The sequence below is a fragment of the Aulostomus chinensis genome, chromosome 4, assembly GCF_037954235.1.
Source record: "Aulostomus chinensis isolate RoL2024-O1b breed Wild chromosome 4, RoL_Achi_v1.0, whole genome shotgun sequence".
Taxonomy (NCBI): Eukaryota; Metazoa; Chordata; class Actinopteri; order Syngnathiformes; family Aulostomidae; genus Aulostomus; species Aulostomus chinensis.
Genome location: NC_141323.1, coordinates 7976903 through 8002776, shown reverse-complemented (window position 1 = coordinate 8002776; position 25874 = coordinate 7976903). Strand labels below are relative to the sequence as shown.

The 25874-nt window shown below is 44.6% G+C and overlaps 1 long non-coding RNA gene across 1 annotated transcript; it reads right to left on the bottom strand.

The window, feature by feature from the left end:
- Positions 1-7156: 7156 nt before the first annotated feature.
- LOC147262507 (uncharacterized) lies at positions 7157-8519 on the bottom strand. The gene is made up of 3 exons (XR_015112559.1): positions 8341-8519; positions 7922-8010; positions 7157-7401 (listed from the first exon to the last, which is right to left on the bottom strand). It is a non-coding gene; the product is annotated as an uncharacterized LOC147262507 (long non-coding RNA).
- Between the last annotated feature and the right edge of the window lie 17355 nt (positions 8520-25874).

The window sequence follows — 25874 nt, the reverse complement described above, 5'->3', positions numbered from 1 at the left end:
TGTTGACTGCATTAGTGCATTAGTACCCAGAGAGAACCCACGCAAGCACAGGGAGAACATGCAGACTCACCCAGAAAGACCCCGTGCTGCAGCCGGGCGTCCACCCACAACCTTTTTGCTGGGGGGCCACAGTGAGGACCACTGCTCCACCGTGCCGCCCCTATGTGAGAATTACTTTTTACAAAAAGCTTTTTTTTGTTTGTTTTTTAAAAAGAGTTTTCAAAAAGGATATATTTCTTAGGAAAATGGTAATTTAAAAAATTCATTACGCAAACTAGTTTGGAGGTCTTGAAAGATAAACGATTTAAAAAATACTGGCAAGGAAACAGTTGGTAACCATGGAGATGATTCCTGTGAGTTTAACGTTCGTCCACAGACACTGCAGCTTGTGCTCATTTAGAAGGGTTTTATTTATGGTTTTTGATCAATAATTGTTTTGTCATCCTGTTTTTTTATATTGTCATATTGTTTATAAGCACATAAAAAGCAGATTTTGATGATTGCTATAAGATTAAATCATTATTATAAATATGGGATTTCACAGAGGCTTTCTCTTTTTTAAATAATAAGGTGAATCCTGAGTTTATCAGTCTTCCCAGTGTCCCTGAGTGCTTTAACTGTTGTTCCAAATGAAGAGAAACCAGCTCTGCCTGATATAATTATTGATTTTAGCATAATTCGTTGCCATGTTTATTGTAAACAATTGGATAACCCTTATTTAAGATGAAGTGACCCATCTCAGGAAGATAAATTCCATTCTCTGTTTGTAATTGTCATGCATCCAGTGTACCTGCAAGTGTGTGTGTGTGTGTGTGTGTGTGTGTGTGTGTGTGTGTGTGTGTGTGGATGTGGACAGTAATCCCTGTTTGTCTGTGACACACTAAGATCTGTATCATGTAATTGCCCAAGCCAGGGTCTCTCTCTCTCTCTCTCTCTCTCTCTCTCTATCTATCTATCTATCTATCTCACATATACACACCATTGTGTGTTATTACACTCCATTTGTTTGCAGTTTGTATGCTAACAACAACCATGTTGTCCTCTGCTGGAAAGAGGGAGTATCTCAGAGTGTGCAGTTTTGACTAACCGCACCTGGTGAAAGGGGGAGGTTACAGGGGGTCATGGGAAATGGAGTCCATTTATGTGTTCTTAGTTTGTGGGCTCCTAATGTCACTGCTGTGCTGTTGAATGAACATCATCGAGAGGAAAAAAACAGTGATTTGTTCGTGTTCTCTCAAATTCTCTGGAGCGATCATTTGTTCAAATACGCTGTAAATGCGTGTTGTTCCACATCAACTCTCTTCCTGCTGGCTTGCAGTTTCAGTGGTATCTTGCTCTATTTTAGGGCCCCATCAGGGGCAGTTCAGCTTTCATTATCAGCTCCAACTGTTTCCATCTCATCACCATACCAAGGGCACACAGGCAGAGTGCGATATCACACCCCCCACAACCTCTTGCTTCATGCTTTTGAATGGGATTGTTGTATTTTTACTCGCTTTTAAAACATTCATGTGGCCCATTTTTATCATTACAGTGATTTCATATTCTGTGTGTGTGTGTGTGTGTGTGTGTCTGTGTCTGTATCTGTGTCTATGTATGTATGTATGTATGTATGTATGTGACACCTCACAGGGAACAGTGGCCTTCTAGTTGCTGAAGGGACCCTGGTTCAGTCCTTGCTTCCACAGGTTATGTTCCATAAAAAAATGAAAACTTATGAAATATTATGAGCCTCCCTCACTGATTTCATGACTTCAATATTGTTTGATGGCTGAACACAAAATATCGTCTTCTTCATTGCAAAGTGTTTGATGATTGAACATTTGTATGTTGTTTATGGACAGTCAGCTCCAGACTCATTTCCCTGGAAATGTGAACATATTTATTAGACAATTTCTTGTTTGCCAACTTGTAATTGGAAGAATAATCAATTGATAATGTAAATAATCACACCGGGCTCTACTGGGGATGTCAGAGAGGACAAGGATTCAGGAGTCTGTGCTTGCATTCATGCATCGCTGCTGTCCTTTCAACATTCTGCTGAGAATTGAAAGTCACTGCCACTGTTCCGGGTCACATGAGCGGGAAGGGGTTGGAATTTTCCGTGGGAAGAATTCCCGCCTCGTGCTGCCAGGAGATTCCGAACCAGAGCAGTGAGGGCACTAGCAGCAGCAGTCAACTGCACTACAGACTGATTAGGGTCATGAGAAGGACAAGTTTGTATTCATGGGTCTGACCACCACCGAGGCTTCCTCATGTTCATTGGTTAGAGATGGTTGATGTTCATGTTACAGCTGCGTGCAGACTGCCTGATACTGCCCTCATTTTAATACAAAAAGGCATCAACCTGATCCAGATACCAGGGGCCTCATGTACAAAGGGTTGCATGAATTTGTCCCCGAAACAGAGTGTGCGACTTAATCTGGAACACACAACATTAAGCCCTCACACAAAACAATCAGGTGAACTGAGCATACAGATGAATTAAAGCAGATTACCTTTTACATCCCAGTCAACTTGAAATTGAGCGCATGTGCATGAGTACCAAAATGTGCCTTCTCTCAGCCCTGATTTAATATGCAAATTAGTATAAATAAGCCTTACATGTGCACCTCCCTTCCCTTCCTGCTCCAGAAACATTGGAACTTTACTGAACATGAGGTTGACACACTGAAACAGTCTAGAAAGAAAATGCCATCAGGCAACGTCGTCTCTGGTTTAATAGTAAAAGGAAGTACCAGTAGATACTGGGAGCATGTAAGTGTGGTGGAACCAGTCAGTCTCAGAAGTAGTCCGACATAAATGTGAAGCAGAGGAATCCCCACTGGCCGTGAGACTTGGCTGTGGATTAAATAAATTCCAAAGAGTTAACATAAAACAATTGAACATCAGAAACAGATATAGACTTTTCTGATGTCAAAACTTATGTGTCTCGTCTGATGCCGTTGTCACTCTGACATCATCCCCACGATTTACACGTCAGAATCAGAAGTACCAGCTGATAAGTAGGGCTTAGAGAAGGAACAAAGTTCTTCAATTTATGAAAACATGTAATGACTATACTCCATCCATCCATCTATTTTCTACCTCTTATCCTGTTAAGAGTGGTGGGGGGTGGAGCCTATCCCAGCAGCCTTCAGGCGAGAGGTGGGGTTCACCCTGGATGGGTCACCAGTCACCAGCTGCCATGTTTGAGATTCTAGTGGATGTGGTGGAAAAGGATGCACACAGTACCAGAACACAACACCCTGTAAAGGGATTGAGAGTGATGACTTTTATTGTGATTTAAATGGAGCGGAGCAAAATGACTTCTTCTCCCTTCTGAGATTGAGGACCAGGGTTCTGGACCTGTAGCGGAGTGAGGTTTTCAGGGGATCAGGCAACTATGTGCCCCAACATGTTCTGGTGAGTATTGGTTTTCATAGGAAATACGTCTCTTCATCATTCAGTAAGCCAAAGACCATGAGGTCGGGGACAGGGAGATTGGGTACGATCAGGCTGTGGAGGTCAGGGACAGGTGAGGTCGGAGACAGTGAGGACAGCAGCATATGATCAGCCTGCAGGACGGTGCTGTTGAGACACATTAATGTACTGGCTCTGCAGCAGATGAGTTGCAGCCGAGTCTAGGTGAAAGAGCTGATCAAGTGGGTGTGGCTAACTGTCAGAGTTGAGAGTCATGGGGCAGCAGGTGAGAGGGAGCAGCAGGCTGTGACAGTGGTGGAGTCTTCTTCACTACTGCAAGGAAATAAATAGGTACGCACAAGGCTTCAATTTGAAGAGTCTCTCCTAAATCAGTGAGGAGCTTCCTCTGGCTGTTTTTCCACCAACTCCAGAAACATAAATGTGTCATTTTATTTGCTAAATTTTAACCAGAAGGACTTTTAATGGGCCTCATGTACCAAAATTTTAATGTCTTTAATTTCTCTTTTTCATGAGATATATCAGCAGGAAATGCTGGTAAATGAGTGTTGTAAATATGATGAATCCTAAAACAGGATAAAATTACGGTTAAATTTTTAAACAGACAATAGCAAGCAACCCATAATCATGAGAACAAACAATCCCTGTAAATTGAAAAATTGGTGAAACTATCGATAATCGCTGGCAGTGACGGTTCTGGTGTGGACATTGCTTTGCACTCTCCAGGTTCCCAGGGAACATTGTTGATCTATGCAGTTATTCAGTAATGGAGATTTCTGTGACATCACAGCTCATCTGATAGGACCATGACACTGAGCTCTCATTGGTGGGGCTGCTGTCAGTGAGCTTTGGGGTTCTGATTGGTCTGCATCATCACCTTGCACTTTTGAGTACAGTGTAAACACTGATAGGCGTAGAACATTTCACCATCATATTTACAGTCATAACTTGTTGTTGTTAATAACCCAGACCTGTCCGTGATTTACTTGTGTACCTGAGACCCTGTTGCTTACCTTGGTGCTCTTGTTGATGGAGGACGTCACACGGGCTGTTGGAGTGATACGCCTCAAAGGAAGGAGGGCGAAGCTGCTGCAGGCAGCACCTGATGGCTCACTAGGGTTCCCACCATGTTGTCCTGTACCGCAGGAACAGTAGACAGTCATTGGATTCTAATGTTTTTTGTGATTAGAGGATGGCTCCCTCTCACTGATTGTATAGTCATATATACATCATTTATATGCTGATGTGATTTATGGGTTTACCTCATGCATTTCAGAGTACTAAGCGCTAGTAATGCATCATCTGTATATTTATTTGGCACTGAATGTATTTGCATCCATCCCTCCATTCGTCCATCCATCCATCCATCTTCTTCCACTCATCCAGGGTTGGGTCGCGGGTGCAGCAGCCTAAGCAGAGAGACCCAGTCTTCCCTCTTCCCAGCTACTTCATCCAGCTCTTCACAGGGGAACCCATCCCAAGGCATTCCCAGGCCAGCTGAGAGACATAGTCTCTCCAGCATATCCTGGGTCTTCTCTGAGGCCTCCTGCCATTTGGATGTGCCCTGAACACCAGGGGCCTCAAGTATCAACGCGGTTTATGCAAGAAAAACAGCCACCAATCCAGATCCCCTCAACACCCTGGCTGATATTCTGTTCATAAAATTTATGAACAGAGTCAGTGATAAGGGCGGAGTCCAACCCTCACTGGAAACAAAGTCTGACTTACTGCCATCATACAGGTAGCAAACCACTCGAATCAGGAAGTCCAATATTCCATACTCCCAGAGCACCCCCACAGGATTCCCCGAGGGACATGGTCGAATGCCTTCTCCAAGTCCACAAAACACACGTAGACTGATTGAACAAACTTCCATGCACCCTGGAGGACCCTGCCAAGAGTGTAGAGCTGGTCCACAGTTCCATGACGAGGACGAAAACCACACTGGTCCTCCTGGATTCGAGGTTCAACAGTCCGATGCACCCTCCTCTACAGAAGCCCCAAATAGACATCCCCAGGAAGACTAAGGCCTGTGATACCACAGTAGTTGGAAAACACCATCCATTCCCCCTTCTTAAAAAGGGGAACCACTACCCCAGTCGGGCAGTGCAGTGGTTACCACTGTCGCCTAACAGCAAGAAGGTTCCAGGTTCGAGTCGGGCACGGAATCTTTCTGTGTGAGTCTGCATGTTCTCCCCATGCCTGCGTGGGTTCTCTCTGGTACTCCGGCTTCCTCCCACAGTCCAACGACATGCAATTGGGGACGAGGTTAATCCAGACTCTAAATTGACCGTAGGTGTGAATGTCAGTGTGAATGGTTGTTTGTCTATGTATGTTGGCCCTGCGATGGACTGGCGACCTGTCCAGGGTGAACCCCGCCTCTCGCCTGTTGACGCTGGGATAGGCTCCACCCCCCGCAACCCGTAATGTAGGAATAAGCGGAAGAAAATGGATGGATGGACTACCCCAGTCTGCCAATCCAGAGGCACAGCCCCAGATGTCCATGCAATGCTGCAGAGTCATGCTAACCAAGACAGCCCCAGAGCATCCAGGGCCCTGAGGGACGACAGGTGAATCTCATCCATCCGAGGGGCCCTGCCATTGATGAGCTGCCCCTGGCATTGCTTCCTCATTGCAAGATGTGCTGATGAGATTGAAGAGGTCTTGGAAGTATTCCCTCCACTGGTCCACAACACCTTGAGTCAATGTCAGGAGCACGTCGCCTGCGCCATACATGGTGTTGACAGTGCACTGCTTCCATCTCCCGAGACAGCTGATTGTAGTCCACACTGTAAAAATAAATAGGCTGAGAAAACTCAAATTATCAAGGCAACATGATGCGATAGATTTTTGAGTTTTCTCAGCAATTTATTAAGTTGTTGACTAAACTAAAGTTACCAAGTTAAGATATGAGTTCTGCCAACTTGGAGTTTTTAGTTTACTTAAAAAGAATATTTTGGTGGGAACAGCAACAAATTTCGTATTGAAATACCACGCATTTTTACTTTCAACACACATATACTATTCTATGGAATAAACAAACAATTCCTCCTTAAATATGATAAAACTGTGTGTTTATACCAATTTAAATATTATTGAGAGACCAACAATGAAATTTTTGTTGTAATGCTGTCTTTCCACTTTTAAAAAAAGCAGATATTCTTGTTGCATTAACATAAAAAATTGCGTATTATGTATATGTTATGTATGAAAATAGTGCTCAAAGCATAGCTCAAACTTGATCTTTATTCTTTAAAGGCAACAGCAAAGGCATTTTGAGCATGTGTGTGGCTTTATACGTGTGCAAACATTTCTGTTTGTAGACAGTATTGTCTAACTCTGTACATCAAACTCACTAAACCTTAACACAACTGTTGTTCACTCTTATTTTTTTTAACTTAAAACTGTTAAAATCAGTGCAACATAAAAGAATCTTAAAAAAACCAAAAACTTAAAATTACAGCACTGGCTTCAATATTCCTTCTTCAATAAAATGCAAGCATGTAAGAGACAACAGTGACAACAGTGACAATGAACATGATTGGGCCACAACAACAACAATGACTATAGGAACCGCAATTTTAAAATTATGACATATGCAGCCATTAAGCTAAGTTAACATGTAACAAATAGGCACTTTATGTGAACTGGCACAGACACTTGCAACATTTTGTGCTTTCCATTTAAAGCTGAAGCTTTGTTCTCAGCGACCTTATGCACTGTGAGCATCGAGAACCATGTTCAAAAAAGATGCGCTGAATGGCCTCAAAAGTGTAGAACATGTCCTTTGGAAAGTCAATGTTCATTGTGTACAAGAGGCCAAACAGATATGCAAAGGCAGTGCAGAGGTCAGGTAAGTCTTGCAGGATGATGGCCCCCTCCAGCACAACAGCCACATGCATTCAGTGCATCATCATCTTCATGAACGAAGAGGATTGCAACAGTCGCATCCCTGATCACTTGTTCTTCTGTGTCGCGAGCCTATGGAAAAAACATGGATACATGATTTACAGTTAATGACAACTGAGAGACAGAATACATCTCTACCAACATATAAAACAACTAAATAAGGAGGGAAATATGTCAGTGGTGAAAATCCAATCAGCTGTGAACACTGTAGTAAATATCCTAAGATCATTGATATACCATTTTCTTTGTCATCACTCTCTTCAAGCAGCTGGGAGAGTTCATATTAAAAAAAAGGACTCAATGGCTTTATTTAAAAGGTACAGGATAAACCCCAGAGGCGACATTAATAACCACCTTTGGATAAATAAAGCCACTTTCTCCCAAAAAAAATAAATCATGCAAAGCTACTCCAGTGGGAACAGGTGGGTCTAATAGGTTAGGGTTTCTGTTGCTCTTTGTATAGAGTAAAAAAAATTGAATCTTTAGCCTAATTGATTAGCAAAAAGGTAATGTAATAATAAATATGCTCATAATGAAAAGCAATGGCTATGAAATCATTCAGTCAATTTTGAGCTTACTTAAGAATACTTACTGAACACTGCAGGAAAAACTTGGAAGTGTCATCTCGGACAAAGATGGGGAATCCTCTCAGAGCTGCTGTTTTTCTATGAGTCAGAATGTCTGAGGTTGCGAGAAAAACACAAGCATCACTCAATTAGTACAGTCCCATCTTTATTTTTACAAAAAATCAAACACTTCAGGTCAGATCATGCTAGACAAACACCTTTCATTAATTTACTGCTAAAATCTGAGCAAATCAGCATAGAGAAACACAAATTTGAAAATTCAGTTATTAAATACCGACAATGAACCCTTTGCTTTTGCTGACATATTCTGATGACTCCACTGTTTTCCTGAAAAACTCAGCAGTTTGATGGTCTACATGTAAATGAAATGATTCTTTATTATTATTTATGCATACATTAGCTACAGACATTTACAGTAAATTACCTTTTCATCAAGTGCATCAAGGACATCCTCCATTTTCTGGCCAAAACCAAGCCAAGGCAAGGCAGTTTTCTTTGTAGCCTGTTTTCCCCACCAGTTTGTCTCCAGGCTTCATGGCATCATAACAACAGCCTCTGCCCTCAGAGCCTCACATCGACTGAGGAGAAACTCCATAGAAAACCTTTAACAGGGAAAAATGGGAGAAACCTCAGGGTGAGGAGGGGAGGAGGATCCCTCACCAGGAGGGACAGACGTGCAGGAGATGTTGGTACAGACAAGACAACAGTTTATAACACAGAATGTAGGAAACATGGAAATGTTAATAACAGTTGAAGAAGGAAGCTTCTGGAAGGGGAGGCAGGGAGAGCAAGCCAGCTTGATGGGGGGCTGGATGGGAGACTGGTTCATGGGAGGGGAGGCAGGGAGAGCAAGCCAGCTTGATGGGGGACTGGATGGTAGACTGGTTCATGGAAGGGGAGGCAGGGAGAGCGAGCCAGCTTGATGGGGGACTGGATGGTAGACTGGTTCATGGGAGGGGAGGCAGGGAGAGCGAGCCAGCTTGATGAGGGACTGGATGGTAGACTGGTTCATGGAAGGGGAGGCAGGGAGAGCAAGCCAGCTTGATGGGGGACTGGATGGTAGACTGGTTCATGGGAGGGGAGGCAGGGAGAGCGAGCCAGCTTGATGGGGGACTGGATGGTAAACTGGTTCATGGGAGGGGAGGCAGGGAGAGCGAGCCAGCTTGATGGGGGACTGGATGGTAGACTGGTTCATGGGAGGGGAGGCAGGGAGAGCGAGCCAGCTTGATGGGGGACTGGATGGTAAGGCAAGGCAAGGCAATTTTATTTGTATAGCCCGTTTTCACAAACAGTTTGTCTCCAGGCTTCATGGCATCATAACAACATCCTCTGCCCTTAGACCCTCACATCGACTGAGGAAAAACTACATAGAAAACCCTTTTAACAGGGAAAAATCTGAGAAACCTCAGGGTGAGCAACAGAGGAGGGATCCCTCACCCAAGACGGACAGACGTGCAGTAGATGTTGTTACAGACAAGAAAACAGTTTACAATACAAAATGTGGGAAACACGGAAATGTTAATAACAGCTGAAGAAGGAAGCTTCTGGTAGGGGAGGCAGGGAGAGCAAGCCAGCTTGATGGGGGACTGGATGGTAGACTGGTTCATGGAAGGGGAGCGCAGGCCAGTGTAACGGTAGGGAATAAGAGGGGGGGGGCGATGCAGGTGGCGGTTGGGGCTCTGGTGGATCTGTGGAAACACAGAGAGACTGCGAGACACCAAGGCCAAACTACAAAGTGCAACAAGTAATGGTAATGACAGTTCCAAAAATGTGCAGGGAGGAGAGGAGGAGAGAGTGGGAGAGGAGAGGAGAGGAGAGGAGGGAAGGGCTCCATGTATGAGACCATGGTGTCCTACGATGTGACCTCCTTGTTCACCTGCGTCCCTACCGTGGAGGCTGTGGAAACAGTGAAGAAACGCCTACAGCTGGACAACACCCTCAGCAACAGGACCAACCTCAATCCGGACCAAATCTGCCAACTTCTGGACCTTTGCCTGAACACAACCTACTTCCAGTACAGAGGGAAGTTTTTCAGGCAAAAACACGGCTGTGCCATGGGTTCTCCCGTATCTCCTATCGTGGCCAACCTATACATGGAAGAGGTGGAACAGAGGGCCCTGACTTCCTTCAGTGGACCCTCCCCCACCCACTGGTTCCGATACGTTGATGACACCTGGGTGAAGATCAAGATTCAGGGGGTACAACCGTTTACAGCACACATCAACTCGGTAGACGTCAACATCAAGTTCACCAGAGAGGATGTGAAAGACAACCATCTGCCCTTTTTGGACTGCGACGTCTACATTCAAAAGGACAGGAGCCTGAGGGTGGATGTGTACAGGAAACCCACCCACACTGACCAATACTTGCTTTTTGACTCTCACCATCCTCTGGAGCACAAGTTAGGTGTCATCAGGACGCTGCAACACCGAGCGGAGACCATCCCCACCAGCGTCCAAGGCTGGAAAAAAGAACAGCAGCATCTGAAAAGAGCACTTAAAACTTGTGGCTTCCCAGACTGGACCTTTGTAAAATCCTCTTCCAGGTCCAGAAAGGAGGAGAGCTCCAGGAGGAGGGAAGATGAAGAAGGCAGGAGAAAAAAAACATAGTGATCCCCTATGTGGCAGGGGTTTCTGAGAAATTAAGGAGAATCTATAATAAGCACCGCATCCCTGTGTCTTTTAAACCAGACAACACTCTGAGACAAAGACTGGTTCACCCCAAAGATCCCACCCCTCACAGCCAGAAAAGCAATCTGGTATACGCTGTCAGATGCAGTGAGGCCTGCACGGATCTCTACATAGGGGAAACCAAACAGCCCCTCAACAAGCGCATGGCCCAACACAGAAGAGCCAACTCTGGAGGACAGGACTCAGCGGTTTTCCTCCACCTCAAGGAGGAAAGCCACTCCTTCCAGGACGATCGTGTCCAAATCCTCGACAGAGAGGACAGATGGTTTGAAAGAGGAGTTAAAGAAGCCATCCACGTCAGGATAGAGAAACCATCTTTGAACAGAGGGGGTGGACTGCGACATTTCCTTTCACCTATTTACAACCAAGTCCTTTCAAAACTTCCCCAAAGAGCTCAGCTGAAAGACCCATGTGGAACGGCTGATGCCAGCACAGCCCATTAGCATCTGAGCGGTCGGTGAAACTCCCTAACGACCACCCCTGAAACTCCCTGACACCGCACAACGACTGTCGTTTGGGGGGGCCAGGTGAGTCTCGGGAGGGTCGTTTCCACCACAATAGCACTGACCACTCCCACATAGGTTTATAAGCTGGAGTTTCCACACTCTTCACTAGAACTGAAGAAGCCTCTCGGATGAGAGGTAAAATGTCTTCAAGATAAACTTACGTCCAGTTGACCAGATTTTACTTCGCTTCGATCTAGGATGACCTGGATGAATGAGAACCTACACAGACCTCCATGTAACCTGATGTGTCCCCCAGCAGTCTAAGCCTGTAGCAGCATAGCTATCAATGGTTCAGAGCTACCTGAACCAGTCCTTAACTGAAGGCTCTGTCATAGAGGAAGGTCTTAAGCCTGGACTTAAACGTAGTTAAAGTGTCTGCCTCTCTGACCCATGGAGAGAGCTGGTTCCACAGTAGAGGAGCCCGGTAACTAAAGGCTCTACCTCCCAGTCTGTTTTTATTGATACTGGGAATCACTAAAAGACCTGCATTCTGGGAGCGGAGTGCTCTGGTGGGACAGTAGGGACTAATGAGCTCTTTCAAATAGGATGGAGCTTTATCATTGAGAGCCTTATAAGTTAGCAGAAGGACTTTGAAGTCGATTCTAGATCCTACAGGAAGCCAGTGGAGAGAAGCTAAAGTGGAGAGATGTGTTCTCTCTTCTTAACTCCCGTCAAAACCCTCGCTGCAGCGTTCTGGACCAGCTGGAGACTCTTTAGGGAGTATTTAGGACATCCTGAAAGGAGAGAGTTGCAGTAGTCCAGCCGAGTAGTGATAAATGCATGCACCAGTTTTTCAGCATCACTCTGGGAAAGGATATTCCTAATCTTAGCGATACTTCGCAGATGGAAGAAGGCGGTCCTAGTCACATGCTTTATGTGGGAGCTGAAGGAAAGGTCCTGGTCAAAAATGACCCCAAGTTTCCTTGCAGTTGTACTCGAAGTTAGGGTGATGCCATCTAGAGTAGAGATCCGATTCAAGAGTGTGTCCCTGTGGTGTTTAGGTCCAAAAATGATTACCTCAGTTTTATCTGAATTGAGCATTAAGAAGTTAGAGGACATCCAGGATTTAATGTCTTTCAGGCAGTCTTGCAGATGAGTAAGCTGGCTTGTGTCGTCTGGCTCCATCGACAAGTAAAGTTGTGTGTCGTCCTCATAACAGTGAAAGTTGATCGAGTGCTTCCGGATTATGTCACCTAATGGGAGCATGTAAAGAGTGAAGAGAATCGGTGCTAAAACTGAACCCTGTGGTACACCATATGTAACTCTGCTATACTCCGAATGGTCATTATTAACATTAACAAACTGAAACCTGTCAGATAAGTAGGACTTAAACCATTTTAGGGCAGTTCCTTTAATCCCAATGTCATGGTCTAGTCTCTGTAGCAGGATGCTGTGGTCGATGGTGTCAAATGCAGCACTGAGGTCCAAAAGGACAAGCACAGAGACAAGACCTCTGTCTGAAGCTATAAGAAGATCATTAGAGACTCTGACCAGTGCTGTTTCAGTGCTATGGTGTTCCCTGAATCCAGATTGGAAGGCTTCAAAGAGCTCGTTGCTGTGCAGATGTTCATGTAGCTGCTCCAGGACAACCTTCTCAAGGATCTTGGAGATGTAGGGGAGGTTGGATATTGGCCTATAGTTGGCTAACACATCTGGGTCAAGAGAAGGTTTTTTAAGTAAAGGGTTGATGACAGCCACCTTAAAGGCCTGTGGCACATAACCTGTGACTAAGGAAAGATTAATTTGATTTAATATAGAAGTGTTGACTAGAGGGAAGGCATCCTTAAGGAGGCTTGTTGGGATGGGATCCAGCAGACAAGTGGCTGACTTGGAGGAACCGACTGCAGAAGTTAATTCTGACAGGTCGATGGGGGAGAAGCTGTCCAAGTATGCACCAAGTCTGGTAGACTGGTTCATGGGAGGGGAGGCAGGGAGAGCAAGCCAGCTTGATGGGGGACTGGATGGTAGACTGGTTCATGGGAGGGGAGCGCAGGCCGGTGTAACAGTAGGGGATAAAAGGGGGTGGGGGGGCGATGCATGCTGGAGCTCTGGTGGATCTGTGGAAACACAAAGAGACTGCGAGACACCAAGGAGGAGAAGAGAGGAGAGGAGAGGAGGGGAGGGCTCCATGTAACCTGATGTGTCCCCCAGCAGTCTCAGCCTGTAGCAGCATAGCTATCAATGGATCAGAGCTACCTGAACCAGTCCTGACTGAAGGCTCTGTCATAGAGGAAGGTCTTAAGCCTGGACTTAAAAGTAGTCAGAGTGTCTGCCTCTCTGACCCATGGAGAGATGCTGGTTCCATAGTAGAGGAACCGGTACCTGAAGGCTCTACCTCCCAGTCTGTTTTTAGAGATACTGGGAGTCACTAACAGACCTGCATTCTGGGAGCGGAGTGCTCTGGTGGGACAGGAGGGACTAATGAGTTCTTTCAGAGAGGATGGAGCTTCATCATTGAGAGCCTGATGAGTCAGCAGAAGGATTTTGAAGTGGATTCTAGATCCTACAGGAAGGAGAGACGCTAAAGTGGAGAGATGTGTTCGCTCTTCTTAACTCCTGTCAGAACCCTGGCTGCAGCGTTCTGGACCAGCTGGAGACTCTTTAGAGCAGGGGTGGGAAATCATGTGCCATGGAGGGCCGTGTGTATGCAGGTTTTCCTTCCAACCAAACACTTTAACAGGTGATTCCACTGATTAACACACCTTCAGCCACAGAAGAGTGTTAATCAGTGGAATCACCTGTTAAAGTGTTTGGTTGGAAGGAAAACCTGCATACACACGGCCCTCCATGGCACATGATTGCCCACCCCTGCTTTAGAGAGTTGTTGGGACATCCTGACAGGAGAGAGTTGCAGTGGTCCAGCCTAGAAGTGATGAATGCATGCACCAGTTTCTCAGCATCACTCTGGGAAAGGATGTTCCTAATCTTAGTGATACTGCAGGTGGAAGAAGGCGGTCCTGGTCACATGCTTTATGTGGGAGCTGAAGGAAAGGTCCTGGTCATAAATGACTCCAAGGTTCCTTGCAGTTGTCCTCATGGTCAGGGTGATGCCATCTAGAGTAGTGATCTGGTTAGAGAGGTGTCCCTGAGGGGTTTAGGTCCAAACATGATGACCTCAGTTTGATCTGAATTTAGCAGTAAGAAGTTAGAAGTCATCCAGGATGAAGGAAAAGCCCCCTTCTTCACCCGGTACTGTCTCAGCAGGCGAGGCACATAAATGTCAAGGGATCCTCTGAAAGACTCCAGGAGATCTTTGCTTGTGATCCGATAGAATTCTTGAGAAATCTGAAATGATGTATTTTTTTGTAGCCACAACGTTAAATGTACAGACAATTGAAATGTAGCAGTCTTGTTCAAAATCTATGCCTTATTATATGCCTATAATAAAACAAACAGCAAAATCTATAGAACTGATCTGCCAAACCACATCATCAAGCACATCCACATTTCAATGTCTTCCTGCATGTTCTTATGCATCTATATTTTGTGTGCCATTTCCTGTGACATAATATACAGCTGATAAGAATAAATCACTCCTACTTATTTGTAGTCAATAAAATTAGCATGTGAAACAAATAACAATCTCAGCCTAACCTGCTCACATGAAAACAGCGCTGGCCACTTCTCTTGGACCTCTGATACCATGGGCTGTCCCTCAACGATCTCTTTGCCTCTAAGGGAAAATGTAAGCTCCATCTTGTGCTGTATCAGTGTTTTGTCCTTTTTTTCTTCTTCATTTCTTCAACTAGGTGAAGCCTTTCGTCTTCAAGAGTAAAATCATTGTGGTGTTGAGGATAATCTGGGACATGATTAACCTCCCCACGTCTGGGCCTTTTCAGGGTGAATGGACTATTGTCCTCGGTGCCCCCTTTTCTTTTACTCTTTACATCCACCTCATTGCAGCCTGCACGGCGCAGTTTAGCTCTGAAGTTTCAGAGCTAGTACTTGATGCTTGTTTTCCACCCCTCGTAGCCTGTGATGCTACCTGGTTCCTATAAGCATGGGTACTTGAGAACCAATGAAGAGGCAACAGATTCCAGTTCATCTTTGTCAGGGTAGCTTTTGATTTCAAAAATAGCCTGAGATATTTTATCCAGAATTTCCATTTTAATTTCTCTGGTGACATCAAGGCCCTTCTTTGACTTCTTGAAAGTCTCGTTGCCCTTTCGCAACTGTAGTTCCACTTCATATGATAACTTAGGGATAGGGAAAGGAGAGGGCCACTATGTGACATGCCTTAAATTGGTCTGGATTGAATCAGTCCAGCTGGATCTGATATCATCAGAGTGGACACTGGCTGTATCGAGGGAGGACGCTGAACCAATAGACTGGTTAAGAGAAGAAGAATTACTGTCCCAAACAATATGCAGAACTGCACGCTCAGCTGGTAGTTCAGACATTGTTGTCAAATTGCATAGTGCATTTCCAAAGTCTGGATCTTCAAACTGCACTGAAAAATCACCTTGAAGTTCAAGCCTTTCTTTAATCAACAAGCTGGTCCACAGATTCTGGTACTTCAGAAAGCTGGAGTCGCCGGGCTTCTTTTGGAGAGATAACCACACGAAGTAACAAGGCCTGAAAAGTGACGAGAGAAACTAGTGAAACCCAAGTTGAAAGTGTCTGATAATCTGATACATCAGATGTTTTCCCAGATTTACTTATAACTGATTAGTTTATCATTTCATCTCAAAATATTAGAAGTGTCAGTCCAGGGTTGTGTAATCAAACTGTACTGTAAGGATGAAGAGCCACAGATATAAATATGACATGAACAAAAGGAAAACATTTTGTCACACTACATACCATATCTTGAGATGCTTCACTGAAGAATGAACGTCCTTGTGGTTACCATCAGCTTTCCGGCAACTGTGTAGGCTGCAAGAGGGTGATAATCTGCCAGCAACTCTTGTTCCAGGAGTATGAGTTCAACACAGTGCCCTTCAAACAAGCTCATATGATCTGAAATGATCGAATTACCAAGAGGTAAGTCTTTTACATATGAGTGTCACTTGCTCAGCATCAACAAGAAGGGCCACAATCTGGTGGAATTCTGGGAGGCCACTGCACTGCCCAGCAGATGCAATCATGCCCTCAGCATACTGAGTTCCATGCAGGTGAACTGATTTAGACAAAGAAACACTGTCAAGATGTGGGTACTTCTTCTGAATTTCACACTGAAGTGAAGTTTCCAGTTCTGAAACCCTGACCACTTTCACAGACTCAACATACAGTTGTGGTGTGAAAACCTTCTGGCTGTCCAAATACAATGCCATCATTCGCTGATGTTTTGAGGAAAGAGTGAGCAGAACATTTTTCCAATTATGGGCGTCATGAATCACTTCTTTAAAGAAGCTATGCTTAGCTTTGAATCTCATTGTCCACAAATCCACCAACGGCCCATAACAGCGGATGAGGTCCGGGTAGTGGTCAATGAAATGGTGTTTCGGCTTTAATTTGAACTCTAGAAAGGTGTGGACAAGCAACTTGCGATGATCACGTAGTTTAGGTGAAAAGTAAAGCAGTGCTTCCTCTGAGAACTTGTTTGACACCGCGATGTCAACAATTTCCTTAAGGTCGATTAAAATCTCCCATGCAGGCTCCTGCTCAGGTATCTTATTTCCAATTATGAAAGGAAGTAAGCGCAGTAGTGTCCAGCTTTCATGTCCATTACCACCAATCATTCCTTTTTCAAAGCTCGCTTTTGGGATTTTTTGTGGTTTGTTTGTATTGTCTGAAAACTTGTAAGGGAATGATTTTAAGCAGTCATTCAATACATCAAATGTAATGTAACCTTTGGAGATGAGATGTTTCAAACACAGGGACAGTTCCACAGGGACAACCCCCTCAAAAAGGTCATGCAAAACATCTGGAGGAAATGCAGTGACTGGATGAAAGAAAAGTAAATTTTTCCTCAGCACAGTCATTTTTTTACCCCACAAATACTTTGAAGATGATCATTCTGCATAAGCTCTTCCACAACAGTGTTATGGTGACCAATATCCCTCAATGGAAAATTGCTTAATTCAGCAGCTGCAACTTGGTCCCGGCTTAACAAACAAAAACGACAAAATTTCTCAACAATGAAGCTTTCTTGAAAGCCTGCAAGGCTGTGGGCCACAAGGTTATCTGCCCAAACACAAAATATAAACCCCTTGACAAACTGACCCACAACTTCAACAAAAAGTCTATGTTCTTCTAGGAAGCTTATGCCTTTAATCAGTGGTTCAAGAAACTTTTCATAGCCATATCGTTTGACATCCTCACTTTTTCCCAAGACAGCAAGTTCAATTGAAGTGAGACTTGATCTGAGTTTGGCTGGCAAATTCAGAAGAACCCAATATACTGCAGTTATCTTATGAATTTTTCTGGAGTTGCCCAGCGGGTCACATATCTCGAACTCATTAATATACAATGCCTGAAAGAAAGGTCTTGCTGTCCAAATAGCCTATTTTCTTTGTAATATTTTCCGTCTTGATGAGACTGAAAATGTCCAGATAAAGTTGGCTGATCAAAGACAATTTGGTCGACAAAATCAGCAAACCTTAGCAAAGACTCAAGTACCTTGGTGATGGATACATAAACATAAGCTTCTTTATGGGTTGTGATATAAAGATATTCAGTGGGTTCAATAATATTAAAGTGTTTCTTGAAATATAAGTATCTTCTATGATCTGTTGACAAGGGACCTTTAGCTGATGTTGTTGAAACAAGAGGGTTAGCCTGAACTATTGCTCTATGAATTTCTTCCAAAACAGAATCACTTGTCTCAATGTTATGCTTTGCAAGGATATCTTTGACACTGTTAAGAGTCTGAATGCTAGAAAAAGACAGCAAGTTATGCAGATCTTCTTCAATCTTTTGTGTTGAATCTCTAGAAACATGTAACACTGTCTGCATAGACAGAAAGAGACAGGCCAGTTTGTGCTGCAGTGTCTCAGGATCTCCAACTTCTGCAATCTCTTCAAGGTCATCTGGTCTGGAGCTCTGGAGATGAGATGATGATGCTGTCCCTGCTTCACCATTGGATAGTGCTTCAGAATTTAATCCATCTTCAATATCAGCTCTCACTCTGGTTCGAAAATCTTTGAGTGTACAACTTTTATGGTTTTGACTTCGATGAGAACGAAGGGATGAGCGTATATTTGTTTCAAATGTACAATTAAGAAAGGGACATTTTACAGTTTCACAATTTTTTAAATGCTGTCCAAGATGGTTAGGAAAAGTTTGAGAACTGCAAACTTCTTTGTAATCACACAGTTCACACTGAAAAGTTGAATTCTCATGAATTCTCACAGTCGTGTCACAGTTGTGACACCTAGAGAGGTGTGACCTCAGTGCACCAGGTGTTTTGACTACACAAACACAGTCTATATGAACACAAGGCCAGGATGCACCTTTTCCGTGATGAAGACAGCAATGTTTCAGAAGAGCTTCTTGACTGGAGCTTGTGAACTTGCAAAATTTGCACTGCATATGATAAACTCCTGAACCACAAAGGTCATGTAACATTCAGTTTTGGTGCAGACCCATTCATTTGCAAAATAACAAAAGACAATTGATATTATAATTTCACAGTGTTAGCAACATGATATATGATATATATAGAATATGATATGATATCCTGAAGCATTGACAACACCATGCTCCTGTACATGATAAGCAATGTCCAAGGTATAATACAGGGGGAAGTCCTGGCTTAATCACAAAGTAAAATAAATATGTTATATGTTATGCACTCATTTTAATTTAGTAAATGATAGCAAAAGACATCAAACATAGTTTTATGTGTTACAGAAATATATTCTGACCACCAGACCGCCCAGAAAGGAACGCATCAGAAGAAAACTGACTAATTTTGTAATTTGGCTCAACAAATTACAGATTTTATTGATCCCTTATTCATTCCTTATCCTATGCTGCCATCTTCTGATGAAAAACGTAACTACAGGACAGGCCGATGTGGAGCGTCCTTTCCCTCCCTTCTGAGGGTCAAGGCAAGGCTAGTCAAGACATGTAAGCTAGGCTAAAACAAGGCTAGCCTCTTCTGCCTGCCAACAAACTACAACGAAATTGCCCTCATCTTTAAAGCTCATATATTGACCGATAAATTGAGCGTGCATTTTTGGCACACAACTGTGACCATTAATGTTATTACAGGCGGTATTTCAGCAAAAAAAAAACAACCTAAACAGACTGCCCTCTCATGGCAACACTGCTAGCCTTCTAAGCTTTCTCTATGTCCACATTTACAGTGTTTTAAACTAAACAACTCGTTCTTTATTGCGAAATAATACGACCGCAAAAAATTAGGTGAACGTAGTCACAAAAAACACACCTACCAAGTTTGTGGACCGTTAATGTTCTTGCTTTACATGCAGCCAAGGCCACGACAGGAGTCGATGTCGAGGAATCGTCCTCACGACGGATGAGACAAAACTCGTGCAATACAAAAAAAAATGCTCGTAATAAACTCGTTTGAGGTACTGTCGCCACTGTAGACAAGTGTGTTCAAAACTATACAAGCTTCGTGGGCGTCTTTCCTGCTCAGTCAGACTGAAAGGTTTTGTGTATTACGCATGCGCAACTTAACATATGTCAGGTGAGAGAGGTGCTTCAGAAGTACGCTCTAATGCCAACTCTCATGTCTTTGTTGGGCTGACAAGAAAATACGAGAGACACCAAGTTTTTCATGGTTACATTCAGCAGATGTTCACTTTAGAGTCACATCAGTTTTTAAATTGTACTCAGATCAACAACTGCTAGTTATCATTTTTACAGTGCAGAATCTCTTCGAAGCCGTCCAAAAGTCATTGTCCATAGCCCCGTCGAACTCCTCCCATGTCCAAGTTTTTGCCTTGGCAACCACTAAGGCGCGGACCGTTTGGCCTGCCGGTACCTGTCGGATTTCTCCAGTGTCCCATGGGCCAAAAAGACCAGGTAGGACCCTTCTTCAGCTTGAGGGCATCCCTTACTGCTGGTGTCCACGTATTGGTTCTGGGATTACCAATCGGCTGCCTCGAAAATGGTGGCACGGAACATGGCCCTCTCTGACACAATGTCTGAGTGGGCCATGTTAATTTGGCCCTGAATCTGAATGATCTAACATCTACTACTTGTTCCACTGTATCAACCATACTTACCTGACCGTAACCTACACAGTGATGGTAAATGTACAGAAACATTCATCATGGCCGCCACCTGGACACCTATCATGTTTGTGTGCTTGTGTGTGTGTGTGTTTGTGTGTGTGTATGTGTCAAGTAAATCTCATTTGGATAGCATAAAATTACAACAAAACTAATTGTTGCTGCTCTACTTGTTAAGTGTCATGAGATTGGCCACTTTCTGCTATCCCGCCCCGTGACCCTGGTTGCTGTGGCTACATAACTAAAACATGGATGAATCCAGCCAAGGCAGCTGAGTCGGAGTTTGGTGAGTAAGAAAGTTTTATGATTTTTTTCTTTGAAACATGCATGTTTCAAAGAAAAAGATCATAAAAGTCTTGCTCACCAAACTTTGACTCAGTTATGGAAGCCCCAGAGCAGGAATAGTGGAAAAGTGGCCAATCATAGACAAATGATTGTTTCTGTGCTTTTTTCTACACTTGGTTTTTCGAATGTTTCCCTTGAGTGTGCAGGAGTAGATCAATAAGCGAGCAGGTTGATTCACTGAGAGCACAAACACTTGTTGACTTTTGTGCCTGCAGTAAAGAGTAGCGCCCGTGGTCACTGAATTTTGCGTGCATGGGAGGTCCAATGCATGTGTGGAGCGTTATTCACGCGTGTGGTGAACTTTTGGTGTTAATTTGATGTCATGAACTCATGTTAGGGAGTATGTTTTTTTTAGAATTTCTGAGATTGATGAAAAGATTTGAAGTTTTAATCCCCACACTCGTATAAACCACAAAATTCCCGTATTTGTGATCATATGTCTGAAGTTGCTGGTGATGTAGGAACAAACCTGGTCCCATTGCTCCAGTATTTAGCCTTCACCACAAACACAGGCAGCTGAGCCAGGACAGACATGAAAAAATAGTATTTAATGGTGATAAAACTGGACCTTACAGAACCAAACTCAACTACAGAAAACTAGAAATTTGCAGTTCAACACAAAGAGAAACCAGGATGAGCAACAATCAGCCGACTGGACTGAACCAGAAAAAAAAAATAGAACACGAACTCAACTAATAACACAACATTAAATAGGTGGGAGCATGAGGGCAGGGAAGGCGCTGATAGGAGGAGAAACAATGACATCAGGTATTTGTCTCCCTCCCTATCAGACTCCGCTAATGTTTGGTAGTTTCTTTCATTGCTACATTCGTCTTTGTTTACTCATAAATGTTCAAATACTCTCACTCTTAATAAAAATTTCCCCAAATGGGATGTTTTTTTCATGTTAGGGAAATGTTTCCAGTCCTCCAGCTGCAGCACTTTGCACGATGAATGGCATCTCACCCATGCACATGAACATGTTGTTCCCTGCCTCCTGGTGCTGGAGCTGCACATGCGTCCCTCGGATGGTGATGATGACGGTGGTGGTGATACAAGCTGCTACCCAATAGAACACTACAGTCCTGCCTCGCTCCCATCCAATGGGGTTCAAGGATGCTGATCCCTTAAATCTGCATCAGGAACTATTGTGTGTGTGTGTGTGTGTGTGTGTGTGTGTGTGTGTGTGTGTGTGTGTGTGTGTGTGTGTGCGCGCGCGCGCGCGCGCGTGCACACTGCTGAGGACGTTGCATGTGAACAGTGAGGAGAGTGATGAAGGGATTAGATTGGCTGGGGGGGCGGGGCTGTCAGGCCGTTATATAACCCAAAGACAGCCCCCCAGGAAGCAGCCTCACACTCCCTTTGTTTCTCTGTCAGCTTTGCTCAGCCTCTTATCTACTTCTCAATGGTTGAACGTTATTCTCATAACATTCTGTTGGACAGCTGATATGAGTGTCGAGGCCTCTTGACGTAAACATCTGATGAAGACGAAACATACTGAATTTGCTGCCGAACTCGTTGATACGCTCAAGTTCCAGTTGTCTAATTCAGATTCACGTTCATGTCAAATGACCTTTCCCTGCTATTTGCACTGAATTGAACTTGAAGCAGTTTTTTTAATTTCAAGAAAGGTCACAGAGAGCAAAAAAGCATAAAAAAACAACAAAATGAAGATAACATTTACATATACATAGTTGATAACTGACATCCCTTTTTTATTTTTGTGACAATTTTTTTATTAAAACCATCCCTCCATCTTCCCCCTCTTCTCCTGTTCAGGGTGGTGGGGGTGGAACCTATCCCAGCAGCCTTCCCCCTGGACAGGTCACCAGTCCATGGCAGGGCCAACACATAGAGACAGACAACCATTGGCTCTCCCAGCCACGCCTACGGTCAATTTAGAGTCTGGATTAACCTGGTCCCCTCTTGATGTCTTTGGACTGTGGAGGAAGCTGGAGTACCAGAGAGAACCCAACAGGAACAGGGAGAACATGGAGACTCACCCAGAAAGACCCCGTGCTGCAGCCGGGGCTCCACCCACAACCTTCTTGCTGGGGGCCACAGTGAGGACCACTGCTCCACCGTGACGCCCAAAAGAATACATAATGTCAATTTTCATAAATACACCAATTCATTATTTTTCAAGTCTAAAATGATTACTCTATGACATTGTGGAACTTCAAACAGCACATTTGATGTACAGAGCTGGAAATATGTTGCTCCCAGCTGACACAGGAAATGCTGTAAGAAAACTATGGTGTTATAACTTATGAGGAAAATTACATTTTCACCCGTGTAGGTTGAACCCCGCCTCTCGCCTGAAGGCTGCTGGGATAGGCTCCACTCCCCCCCCCCCCCAACCCTTAACAGGATAAGAGGTAGAAAATGAATGGATGGATGCATGGAATTCTTCTGATGGATTCATTGTTGAAGAGCGGCTAGCAATTGTGTGAACTTCTGCAGAGTTTCCCCAAACTCTCTGGAGTCATTTAATAAGGCAAGGCAAGGCAAGGCAGTTTTCTTTGTAGCCCGTTTTCCCCACCAGTTTGTCTCCAGGCTTCATGGCATCATAACAACATCCTCTGCCCTCAGAGCCTCACATCGACTGAGGAGAAACTCCATAGAAAACCTTTAACAGGGAAAAATGGGAGAAACCTCAGGGTGAGGAGGGGAGGAGGATCCCTCACCAGGAGGGACAGACGTGCAGGAGATGTTGGTACAGACAAGAAAACAGTTTATAACACAGAATGGAGGAAACATGGACATGTTAGTAACAGCTGAAGAAGGAAGCTTCTGGAAGGGGAGGCAGGGAGAGCAAGCCAGCTTGATGGGGGACTGGATGGTAGACTGGTTCATGGGAGGGGAGGCAGGGAGAGCAAGCCAGCTTGATGGGGGACTGGATGGTAGACTGGTTCATGGGAGGGGAGGCAGGGAGAGCAAGCCAGCTTGATGGGGGACTGGATGGTAGACTGGTTCATGGGAGGGGAGGCAGGGAGAGCGAGCCAGCTTGATGGGGGACTGGATGGTAAACTGGTTCATGGGAGGGGAGGCAGGGAGAGCAAGCCAGCTTGATGGGGGACTGGATGATAGACTGGTTCATGGGAGGGGAGGCAGGGAGAGCAAGCCAGCTTGATGGGGGACTGGATGGTAGACTGGTTCATGGAAGGGGAGCGCAGGCCGGTGTAACAGTGGGGAATGGGGGGGGGGGGGCGATGCAGGCGGCGGTTGGGGCTCTGGTGGATCTGTGGAAGTGGATGTGCAACAAGTAGTGGTAGTGACAGTTCCAAAAATGTGCAGGGAGGAGAGGAGGAGAGAGGGGGAGAGGAGAGGAGGGGAGGGGAGGGAAGGGCTCCATGTAACCTGATGTGTCCCCCAGCAGTCTCAGCCTGGAGCAGCATAGCTATAAATGGTTCAGAGCTACCTGAACCAGTCCTGACTGAAGGCTCTGTCATAAAGGAAGGTCTTAAGCCTGGACTTAAAAGTAGTCAGAGTGTCTGCCTCTCTGACCCATGGAGAGATGCTGGTTCCACAGTAGAGGAATCGGTACCTGAAGGCTCTACCTCCCAGTCTGTTTTAGAGATACTGGGAGGAGGAGGTAGGACCAGTGAACAGAACCAAATCTGGAGCAAATTTCAGACACATTCAGCTTCATTCTGGTATTGAGAAGCATGTAATCACAGCGCAAACCAGGGCACTAAGAGGCCGTACCTCTGAGTATTCACAGGTTGTTCCAGCTTGGAACAAGCAATGATGCTTAACTCCACAAAGAGACATAGTTTCAAATTTCAAAATAATTTCGATTTCTGATGAAGTTGGAATTATGTTTCTGCTGCCAAGATATCAAATGATCAAACCTGTGAAGTCCCAGGACCGGGACTGGTCATGGAGGAAGAATCTAGAATCCTGTTGTGGATTTGACAGGGATCCAGGGCAGAGAAGCCAGAACAGGAGAGAACTGGTCTCTTTGACTAGTTCTGGTCACTCCACTGATGAGAGCTGGACAGTTTTCATGTATGGAGGAGTGGAGTGGTACTGCTGCAGCGACCTCTGCTGCAGGGACCTCTGCTGCAGGGACCTCCCCAGCACCACAGTGACTAACATAGCCTGAGGAACAGTGTTGTTTGATGGCACTGGATTGCTCAGGTGTGGATAATATTCATCACTGATCAACGTTAGTGAACCCCTGCAGACTCACTGCACCCTGAGGATGAGAAGGGTGTCAGAGGGACACCATGGAGACGTTCTCACTGGCAGCTACAGTTGTGTTTTTTTCTTAGAGAAACTGATAGCAATGCAAACATATTTGTATGACGTGCAAACAAATGTTTTATTAACCCTCCCTGAAGCCTGATTCCCATCTGATTCTCAGGTTAAAGTCCACCTGTTTCTGACTCCACCCAGATATGCTGGAAACACTCAGAGCCTGAAAGTACATCCTGGAGGGTCAGCATCAGGTCTGGTCATAAACTAAGTAACCAACTTCTTAATTAGGAGAACAGACCCTGCAATCCCAGTCACATTCAAGTTCTAGAGTTCAACAAGTTCCAATAGTGCAAGTATGTAGAACAGTTGCCTCTGTCAGGGTCCTTTCATTTAATGTAATAGTCGAGCTGCTCCTGATGGAAGCATGTTGACCTGCTGTGGCCGACACCTTGGATACACACTGTTACTGTTAGTCGCTCAGGTCTCAAGGCATAGACGGATTATCATGACCTCAGGCCCTGGGCACAAACTTGCCACAGGCTCTGCTCTACACACGCAAACAGTGAACGCACAGAGGCGCTCTTCCCATTATGCACACAACAACACCGGGCAACACACAACTACACAAAATTACTGTCATTTTTGGTGTGCAGCATAGGTGTCATATAGGTATGGCGAAGTATGGCAGCTGCCATACCTTGGAATCTGGAGAGGTTCAGTAGACATCTTGTATCATCGAAGATGTGTATGTGAAACTGTATTGCACCTAAATATTCCATAATACCCCCATTAGTGAATACCAGTGTTATGAGTCGTACTGGCACGGCTGCCATCACTTCCATCACATTACCTCACTTTTCTGGTGAAAAATGTTGGAATTTGCTGCACCAAAACTGTTTCTCTGGCTTCTTGTTCCTTCTTTTGCTTTTGTTTCCAGATCCACTGAGCACCCGCCTCTCCATTTTAAAACGCGCTGTACATTTGACCCCCAGTGTACGTAGTACGTCACTGTGGCGCCAGACATTGCTGATTTAATTTTTAAATTTCTGAAACATTGAAATGATTTTA